General features: G+C 38.9%; 1 long non-coding RNA gene across 1 annotated transcript; it reads left to right on the forward strand.

The window, feature by feature from the left end:
- The first annotated feature begins 746 nt into the window (after positions 1-746).
- LOC110680367 lies at positions 747-2943 on the forward strand. The gene is made up of 3 exons (XR_002502848.1): positions 747-1732; positions 1793-2676; positions 2740-2943. It is a non-coding gene; the product is annotated as an uncharacterized LOC110680367 (long non-coding RNA).
- The last annotated feature ends 6645 nt before the right edge of the window (positions 2944-9588 follow it).

Raw genomic sequence — 9588 nt, forward strand, 5'->3', positions numbered from 1 at the left:
AAATATTTCTCTTTCAACTCTTTTCCACTAATTTGATGGCTCTGAAAAGAACCGATGGCTTTGTTTTCGATGTTGTTACGGATAAATAACACTGCTTGGACCAGCAAAACTCAGGGGGCTTTTGGTATTTGCTCCTAACGGGATTGCTTCTTGACCACCAATGATGATTTCATCACGAGTCGAAATTTTGAAGCGCGGGTCAACAGCTCCTCGGCCGATGAAATTTGCGGCGGCGATGACGATGGCTGGGTGAACGCAAACAAGCGGTGAACCACAAAGCGAGAATGACTCGCCCGACCGTGTTCACAGTTCGACCGCAAATTTTTCCTGTGGACTGCTTCCTCTTCTTCTTCTAGGCGGTGGCAGCGGTGATAGCTTTAGCTTCGGACGACATCTTCTCTCGCTCGCTCGACAGTTTGATTTGAGCGAAGCAAGACAAACGGGGGCGTCCTTCGCTATCGATGTCTGTGCCTGAGAAGCACGCCCGGTCAGAGCAAGCCGATCTGTCGCCTGCTGAGATGCGAGCCAATCGGAGAGTGAAAAGCAAATGACGTCAAATTTTCTCTAGCCACCCCTATTTATAGATTTGCTTGAAATCAACGTTCTATTTTAAAACAGTTATTAAACTATTTGGACAAGTATGTGGGATTCAGTAAGTAAACGACATGAAGCTTTGATGTCTTGTCTTTCGATTGAGGTGCTAATCAAGAAATTTCGTTAAGCCAGCGAAAAGTAATAAACGTTTAAAATATTTCATGCCAACGTAACGCTCTTGGTTTTGAAATTCCAATTTCACTCCTGTATAGAGAAGAAAGACGTACTTCTACGTCAAAAGTGAAACGAAATCAGATTGAAATTAAGTGCAAAGCCTTTAACTGTATACGGAGCAGGAAATCTCATCCGGATCACCATTTTTATCGGTTTCCGAAGGACCCGAAAGTGCGTAACGAGTGGATTAAGATTTGCGTGAGAAATGAGAAGGACATACCGTTTTTTAAGCTGACAGCCGGATGCAGATTGTGCATTGTTAGATTGGTCGTATTGGACTTCAATTAGTTTGTTTTGTACTTGCCTTGAGTGATTTTTAAAGGACTTAAAGGGAATCTTAATCCAAATCCGAAAAAGGCCACTTTGGCAATAAAAGCTCTCATCAGTTAATAACTGTGGAAGTGCTCATTGACCACTAAGCTGCGAAGCAGGCTCTGTCCCAGTGAGGACGTAATACCAAGAAGAAGAGATACACTATACTTCACATAATCACCACAATTAAAAAATAAATAATAATATTTTTTTGTGAAATAGTGTACCGTCTTCCATACAAATGGCAACACTGTTTAACGTAACACGCAAGGGTGGAAAATTCACAACTGGGCTCATGGATGAAAAGAAGAACAACTTAAAGAAGCCAGGTGTCCGATCTTATCTTACACTCAAAAAAATCCACACGTCAAGGCTACGTGAAAAATCACGTAGATCGTTTGAAAATGAACTTTTCTCTAATTTACCGGACAACGGTAACAATCACCCAGACGTAGATATACATTGAATGTTCTTTCAATAATATTTACTGTTGGTGTCCATCACTCTTACGTGAAAAAAACACGTAGGCGTAAATGAACTCAAATGTTGATAGTTCAGTTTCTGTTTTGAACTGTCACCAGTGCAAAACGAGTAACATCGTTGGAAGCAAACGCCAAGTCTCGACATTACAAAAAATGTTCACAAGATGTTGGTGAGTAAATATTGTTTAAGATAAAGTTTTACCTTTTTTGATTTGTTTTCTTTCGAATAGGGCTGAGCAACGTACTTTCACCGCCAATCGCAGCTGGCTTATCTCCATTTATCAGCGATGTAAGATTCCTCGAACTAACTCCGGTAATAAGCATCTGATTGCAGAAATAATTCCGGTGTCCGGTGACCAATACGCATGACTAAGCAAGTTCTTGAAACTAGACCAAATTTGCCGTCGATTACTTCCGGTCGCATCCAATTTCATCTATTTTTCATTAAGTTATAAGCATTTGAATTTCGGCAAAATTTTGCCTACGTTAATCATTTCTCCTGTATTCAGTGTAATCTTCCATTCAGATATATTTCCAAATAATAATAATAAAACATTTTGGTACAATGAAAGGAATCTAATTAGAACATTTCTTTTATTCATAGTTTCCGTAAAATTGATAGTATAATTGCTTAGAATCCAATAAAACGCTCCGTAAAAGGTACTCACAAAACACTTAGCGGCTACGTGGAATTCCCGTGAATTGAGAAAAGTTCATCAGCTCGAGTGTTCATTCTGTGCTACCAATGATTCACGTAAGTGCTACATGGAAAGTGCGATGGAAAAAAAACTACGTATGTTTTCACGTAGCCTTGACGTTTGGATTATTTTGAGTGTAGCTCGGAACCTGCGGATCGGAACGTATCGCGATAGTTTTTCTTCTACCGTCAATCGAAACGATGTTTTTCATCAAGATTACTAGTAAGCAGGGCTGCCAGATGGTTTGATAGAAAACCTGTATCTACCAGGTTAGAAAATCTGTGTCCCATACAAAAAAATCTGTGTCCATACAAAAATTGTTGAAAGAAAATCTGTGTTCCATACAAATTGCAGCTGTGTCAGAATAAAAAAATCTGTGTAATACAGATAAATCTGTATATGTGGCAGCTCTGCTAGTAAGTTACAAATGGTCTTGTCGTTAAAAGTTTTGAAATTAAAGTTTTCCTCAATTATCTTAGGTTTGAACCAGGCATGAAAGCACCAACAAAAACCAATGTTTGGTACAGTTGGAGCAACAAATCGACATCGCTAAGGGCTTTGCGAAGTTCCATACGGGCCCATCCCGGGCATTTCCTGAAGAAGTACTGAAGTACCAAGCATTGAACGAAGTTCCTGAACAATCTGGAAAAATAAAAATGCTCAGAACAAATCTTTAAAAAAAATCGTAAACAATCCGAGGAGTTATCTGCAGCAGTATTGTTGGCAAAATTATGGGAGAGCTTTCATGTTATTGAAACTCGTCCCAGAATCTGTGATCTTGGAGTAATCTCTGAAGAAATTATTCGTAGGAACCTTGAAGCATTTCTCGGAGGAATGGTGCGAGCAAGAAAAAATCAGTTGAACATTTCATGAGTAAAGCCTGATTTGCTACTGAAAAGGAATCGCTAAAGAAATTTCTCGCCGATTCCTTGCAGAAATTTTCTACAGCGACTCCCATTTGAACTGACAGTTCTTTTCAACTGCATACTGTGATCAGAAAAAAGCGCATTCTTGATCGATTCCTTGCAGAAATTTCCCATGCATCAGGATAGGCCGAGAAATTACTTGTCAGCAGCGAATCAGGCTTAACACTGCGAAAATCATTTGCAGACAAGCTTGTAGAAATTCTTTGAAGAACTTTTGGAAACATAGCCACTGAACTAATGAACTCTAAAGAAATACCAAAATTATTCCCTGTGTAGTTCAAAGTGTGTTCCTTGGACGAATTTGTAGAAAATTACATTAGAAAATAACTAAAAATATTACTACCAAAGAATTCTTCAATAACAATTCTAAAAATATCTTGGATAGATCTTTGCATTAGTTCTTGCCTGGATGAAACACTTGAATAATTCCAAGAGTAATTCGTGTGTAATTGTTTCAGGAATCTCTGTAGATACCCTAGGAAGAAGAAATTAAAAATTCATAAAAATAATGTGGAATTTTGGCACGATTTTATCAATATTCCTCTTCTTCACGGAACTTTAAATAGTAATTTACGCAACAAATTGCAGAATGATGATTTTACAACACGAGTCGTACATTTATCCAACGAGGCTTGCCGAGTTGAACAATTACGACGAGTGCTGTAAAAATCGAGTTCTGCAACGAGTTACGTACGAAATTGTTTTGCAATTTCGTAGAAGACTACTTGAGGGTACCAGAAACCATATCGGAATGCATTCACCTGTAGCGGGCCCCCCGGCTAGGTCACTGTTTTTTTCGGAATATTGATTAATCTGTTTCTTCTCACAATTTTCTGCACAATTTATTAAAAAGTCGTCACAATTCACTAGCTATACTTTATCCACCTTATATCACTATCAAACACTCTCGACCCGAATTGGCCCGCTCGTCAATTTTGGCAGAAGATGCCCTCTGAACTTTGAACGAAAATGTCGAAAACGAACGGCACACCCCGTCAGAACTGGGGACCGTCAGAACAGCACGCGTCGTACATCGTCAGAACTGCAACCGTCGTACACACCCGGACTCCTCCGGTCAGAACTGCACGCGTCGTACATCGTCAGAACTGCAACCGTCGTACACACCCGGACTCCTCCGGTCAGAACTGCACCCCCGCCGCCAGCGATCGGGGCGTTTTATCGCGCTCCCGCGGGGAACTCAATCTCCCAATCTGAAAATAAAGAGAGAAAGAGAAAAGCCAGAACGAGCGTTGCTCTGGCTCAGTTAGTACAGCCATGTGACCGAGACCTTGTTGGGGCGTTCAGTCAGCGCTGTCGGGTGACACAAAAACAAAAAATTAAAACAAAAACATTCTCCGGCATTGGGGCACGTTAACGAACAACAAGCAGTAAGGTTCTTGGCTTCTGCTTACATCGCTTGTTGCTAGTTAACCTAGTGAAAACCCAGATCTGATGAAATCCACCAACTTGCGTGGAACATCATCGAAAAAATAAAAGGGTTCTTTTCCTACACGGAGAAAACGGAAAACCCATATTTGAGTATTTTTTAACTCACTTTTGAGTTATTTTTCTCTCCCCATTTCATTCGCTCCTTCTATTGTTGTCAGAGAGCGAAGAGCAAAACAACCCAAAAACCGAACCTTAGTGCGTTACCTCAAATTTGAGTAAGTGGCACAGTACTGGAAGTTGAGTTATTTGATCTGCCGATTGAGTGAAAACAACTTAGTCAGTAAGTATTTTTTCGCATGGCTGTAAATGCAAACAACTTATACCCCATCAACACAAAATTAGGTTAACGCACGAACCCCCGGAATTGAGTGGAATGAACTCACTTTTGAGTACTTCATTTTCTCCGTGTAGATCAATGGTGATCATTGATCTTTCGAATTATTCGATACGGGGAGGGGAATGCTTCTTTCGGTCGGCAGGACCGCTACATCCGCCCCCCCTTAAATTAAGTTTTTATTTGTGAAGCAAAGAAAAACTTGCAGTAGGCATTTGGCTAGCGTAAAGAGTATCCCTAGGACTATTCTACATTCTAAGACAAAGATTTTTTTTTCCTTTGCAAATGCGTACTAATCTATTCCTTACTTCTTTCCCTGCTCTAAGATGATTCACCTACCTCCTTGCCGCTTGAGTCTGTCAGAATGCCGCTTCGTGTCTGTGTTCCAATAGAAATTCCCTCGAACGAAACTGGATTTCGAGCCCCGAACGAGTTATTTGTAGGGTTGTCCATTGAACGAAATCTCCCAATCAACCGGCAAGACCAAAAACCGGAGTATCTTCCAAATAGTAACTAACATCTTTTCATTGCACGTAACCTTCTATCCAAAGTCGTTTCCATGTGTTGAGTAACCTTAGCCACCAATCACCATTCCGATTCCATCGAACCACTCTCAGAGATTCGTCGAGTGTTCCTCTTCCATGTCACCGTTCAACTTCATGAAGTTTGTCGGATTCAGCTGGCACATGTCATATAGTACTCTTGCGATCAGCCTCGAGCTCTTCGATCCTCTTGACAATTGCAATCTTGGCTTCTCCGATGTTCGCTCTGGCACTAGTGGCCTTGATGATGTCCAGCTTCTGATCCTAAGGAGACACCTCAATGTGGACATCGTAGGTATTCATCAGCTCCTTGACATCACTACCCTAGTACTCTTGCGAGGCATTCCAGATGCCTAATGACTACTCTCTTGGCACAGCTCAGAATATTCTTCCCATTCCAAATGCATATCTCACTACCAAAAACAAAGACTAGGACTGCGGTCTAACATGGCAATTTAAGCAGCAACAGCCCAGCATTTCTCTTCGGCGCCAAACCAACACCTCCAAACGTGTAAACCTTGTTCGTCTTGATCGGACAACCCCCAACGGCTCGTCCTTGTCGGCATGACTAGCATCACAGACTGCCTCATGATCCTTCTGACCCTATTCTGTCCCTACGAAACTTCCGTCTCCTATATCAATTAAGTCAATTAGTCAAATAAATAGTAAAAAGATTTTTTTTTTCTTTCTAAAGTATAGTTTTTTGTTTTCTAAGAGTAAAAAGTATGGATTAAATACGAACTATATATTTCTTTTATTTTTTTTAATGGCATTTTTTTTTTCGAAATACTTTTTTTTTCGAACATTTCTTATTTTTTTTTTATGAATATTTGTTTTTTTTTTCGAATGTTTTTTTTTCGAACATTTCTTATTTTTTTTTCGAATATTTGTTTTTTTTTCGAAAATGTATTTTTTTGCCTTTTTTCTTAATAGATTTAACATCTATATAAATAAAAATGGAATGGTGTTTGTATGTCACGAAATGGGTAGAGAACGGTCCAACGGATTGTTACAACTCTTTTACTGTTTCATTCGCCAAGGGTTCCGACGTGTTCGTGCGTAGAAAAAGTTTAGGTAAGTCTTCGGAATAGTCTTAGAAACGGGAGGAAACTAATGTGCCATTTTGTTGGGGAGATTGTATGACATTTTTCAACAGCCTACTTGATGGCAAGACGAAGTTTGCCGGGACCGCTAGTATGCAATATTAGTTAAATATCTCAAATATCAATGGACACTCTTGATTAGCCTTATGCCTTCGGCAAATTATGTGACAAACCAAAAATCCAAAACAAATGAACACAATTGAACCAACTTCAGAAAATCATCTGTGTCAGCCAAAAACAAATTGAATTTCATATCCCATCAAATGTGGTTTTCCCTATATAAATTTTTTTTTTCCTACGCTGCCGGAGAAAGTTGTCATATTGTTGCAGGGATGCAAGACAATAATCTATCCCTCTTGCATATCTGCGAAATCTTAAAGGAAAAAAAAAAAATAAAATTAACTCACCGAGCCTCTAGGTACCTCACTTTGTTTTTTCTCCGCTTGTTGTGGCGAGTCCTCGGCTGCCGGCATTGCTCCACCCCTCTCCCTTTTGAGGTTGTAGGTTGGACCTGTAAGTATACTCCATTTTCCCTTGATTAGCCTGCGTAAAAACATGTTGTAAATAACATTCCATTTTATTTTTATAGAGGATATGGGCTCCTCTAGGTTCTCTTAAAATTTCATTATTTCATAGAGGTTTTTGGATTTCCTCTTTCGTCAAAATTTTTAGACGTTTGCTTTGTCTCTTTTCTGTGTTTAAAATTTCTCATAATTTCTTTTAAATTTGCAGAGGGCTTTTTGTAAACCCTCTCTTAAATTATCTCTTCTTACGTTCATATTTTCTATTTATCAATATGTTTTCTTCAATTTTCTTTTATCAAGCGCATTTCCCTTTTCGTATTTCTGGAGGGTGTGTTTTCCTCTCCTTAATCATTTGTTTCTCTTTGTTCCTTGATATCTATGGCCCTTACAGAATAGTAATTACTCTGGTTTTCCAGCCCTTCGGTACATTCAAAACTGAGTTTGATGGACGCATTCATTGTTATAAATTAGCTGTAGGCTCATAGTTTATCAATAATATTTTTTTTTTAATTTCATTATATAATTTCTCTCTTATTTCACTTTAAAGTTTCATTTTGTATTTACTGAGGGTATGCAATTCCCCTCATTTTTCATTAATGCTCAATGCTTCATTTAATTTACCACTTTATCCTGAGCGGTGACAGATGGATATGATTTTCTCTATTTTCTTTAATTACTTCGTGTAAATTGTTCATATTGACTGCGCTTGCTATATTCGGTGGCGCGTTTGGTGTCATGTAATCGTCTTCTATTTCTTCTATTATCGGTAGGCTTCGGCTACCTTCTTTTCGTAACATAATTGTTCCATGAGTCTTCATCTCCGGATTCGAAAAAATATCTGTCATTTTCCCTATTAGCTCATCGTGAGGGACCGTTTCCCGTGGGGTGATTACCCCTAAGTGAACTATATCTTTACTTCTTAATGTGGGCTTTTGGGGAGGGGAACAACTTGGTCTCTGTTTTATTGGACCAGTAGAGTTGTATCCGCTCTGATTCGAACACGATATTCGTCCTTTAAAGCAGCAGATAAAAAGGACAATTAAAAACACTATCATTATCAGTGCGCCTGTTCCTACGGTTGCAATTGACCACCCCGAAGAAAGGGGTGAGTAAATTAAGTTTTCTAGAAATGGTTTCTCCATTTTGAGAACATCTACATCGACTCCTAGATCAAATAGTTTCTTACGATCGTAAAATGAAATTTTTGAAATGTTTTCACTTAACGCTGGGATTAATTTCGTGCTATGTACATCCCACGTAAAATTCATAACCGCATAGTTTGATTTCCTTCCTATTTTCTGATACCTTCGTATCTACGTATTCAATTTTAATATGTCTTGTTTTAATTACCTTACCAGGGGTTAACCTCATTTGGCCTGTTCCCCTGATGGTTAAACTGGTGTGGTTGTCCCCATGAAATATATCCACCTTTAACTCGTTCGGAGTAGTATATTCCCAAACATTCGATTGCCCTGTTTCGAACCATGCATCGTGGTTTATTTTCAATAATTTTATTCGGCAGTTTTCCGTTGAATTCCTGAACATTAAATTCAAAACGCATTCATTTTCTGACGACAAATTAATTTCTTTCGCCTTTTTGTTGCAAATTCTGTAAGACAAAAATTTCTCACACTCCTGGAACTCGGCATACGATAAAACAAATCCCCACGAGCTCGTTTTTTGTTCAATAATTATATTCTTTTCTAGATTTGTGGACATTACAATTGTTCCGTTGATTTGCGGAATAAAATCTCCTTTCAAGGCTTGGAACTTCCTTTTTGTCACCAGAGGTAACCTAAGGTCCATTACTAGCATCTGATTGTTTTCCGTTGCAAACGAAACATCCGCTAGTCTTAGAATTTCCGGTGCTAGACCGTTATTCGGCATTGAAATAAGCTAATACTTAGCCGGTGATATGGGGAGATAAACGCAACTCAGCTTGTCGATAGTCAAAGTAAAACTAAACTCATGTATTTCTCCTGTTCAGTTACAATGCTGTGTTCGAGTTCGGACCCGAACCGATTCCGATCGTATTCTCTCTACTCTCATCAATGTTATGGTAGCTGTCCATTTTACCGCACTACCTAAAGCTCGAAATGGCATTGCCAACTAGATCGTAACAGCTCCTCAACCCTTAAGCAAAAACTATAAATATTTCTAAACCTTCGAACGTTTCAAGATATATTATAAAATTACGATCTCAGAATGAAAATTCAATATTCATGCAAAAACATATTAAGACAAATTCAAATATTCGATCACTAATTCAATAGTATATGTATCCTTCTTTCTTCTTCTTCTTAAATTTTCTTTTTGAATGCCGTGATCCGTTTCCCAAGTCTTCCGCTTGAGTCTGATGATGGCTTGCTGTCGTGATCTTCTCTCCCGAAAAGATGAATGAGTCAGCAGGAAACCCATAAAAATCGCTGCTAGCATCCGAAGCATTCGAT

Source organism: Aedes aegypti, unplaced genomic scaffold, assembly GCF_002204515.2.
Source record: "Aedes aegypti strain LVP_AGWG unplaced genomic scaffold, AaegL5.0 Primary Assembly AGWG_AaegL5_hic_scaff_1233_PBJ_arrow, whole genome shotgun sequence".
Taxonomy (NCBI): Eukaryota; Metazoa; Arthropoda; class Insecta; order Diptera; family Culicidae; genus Aedes; species Aedes aegypti.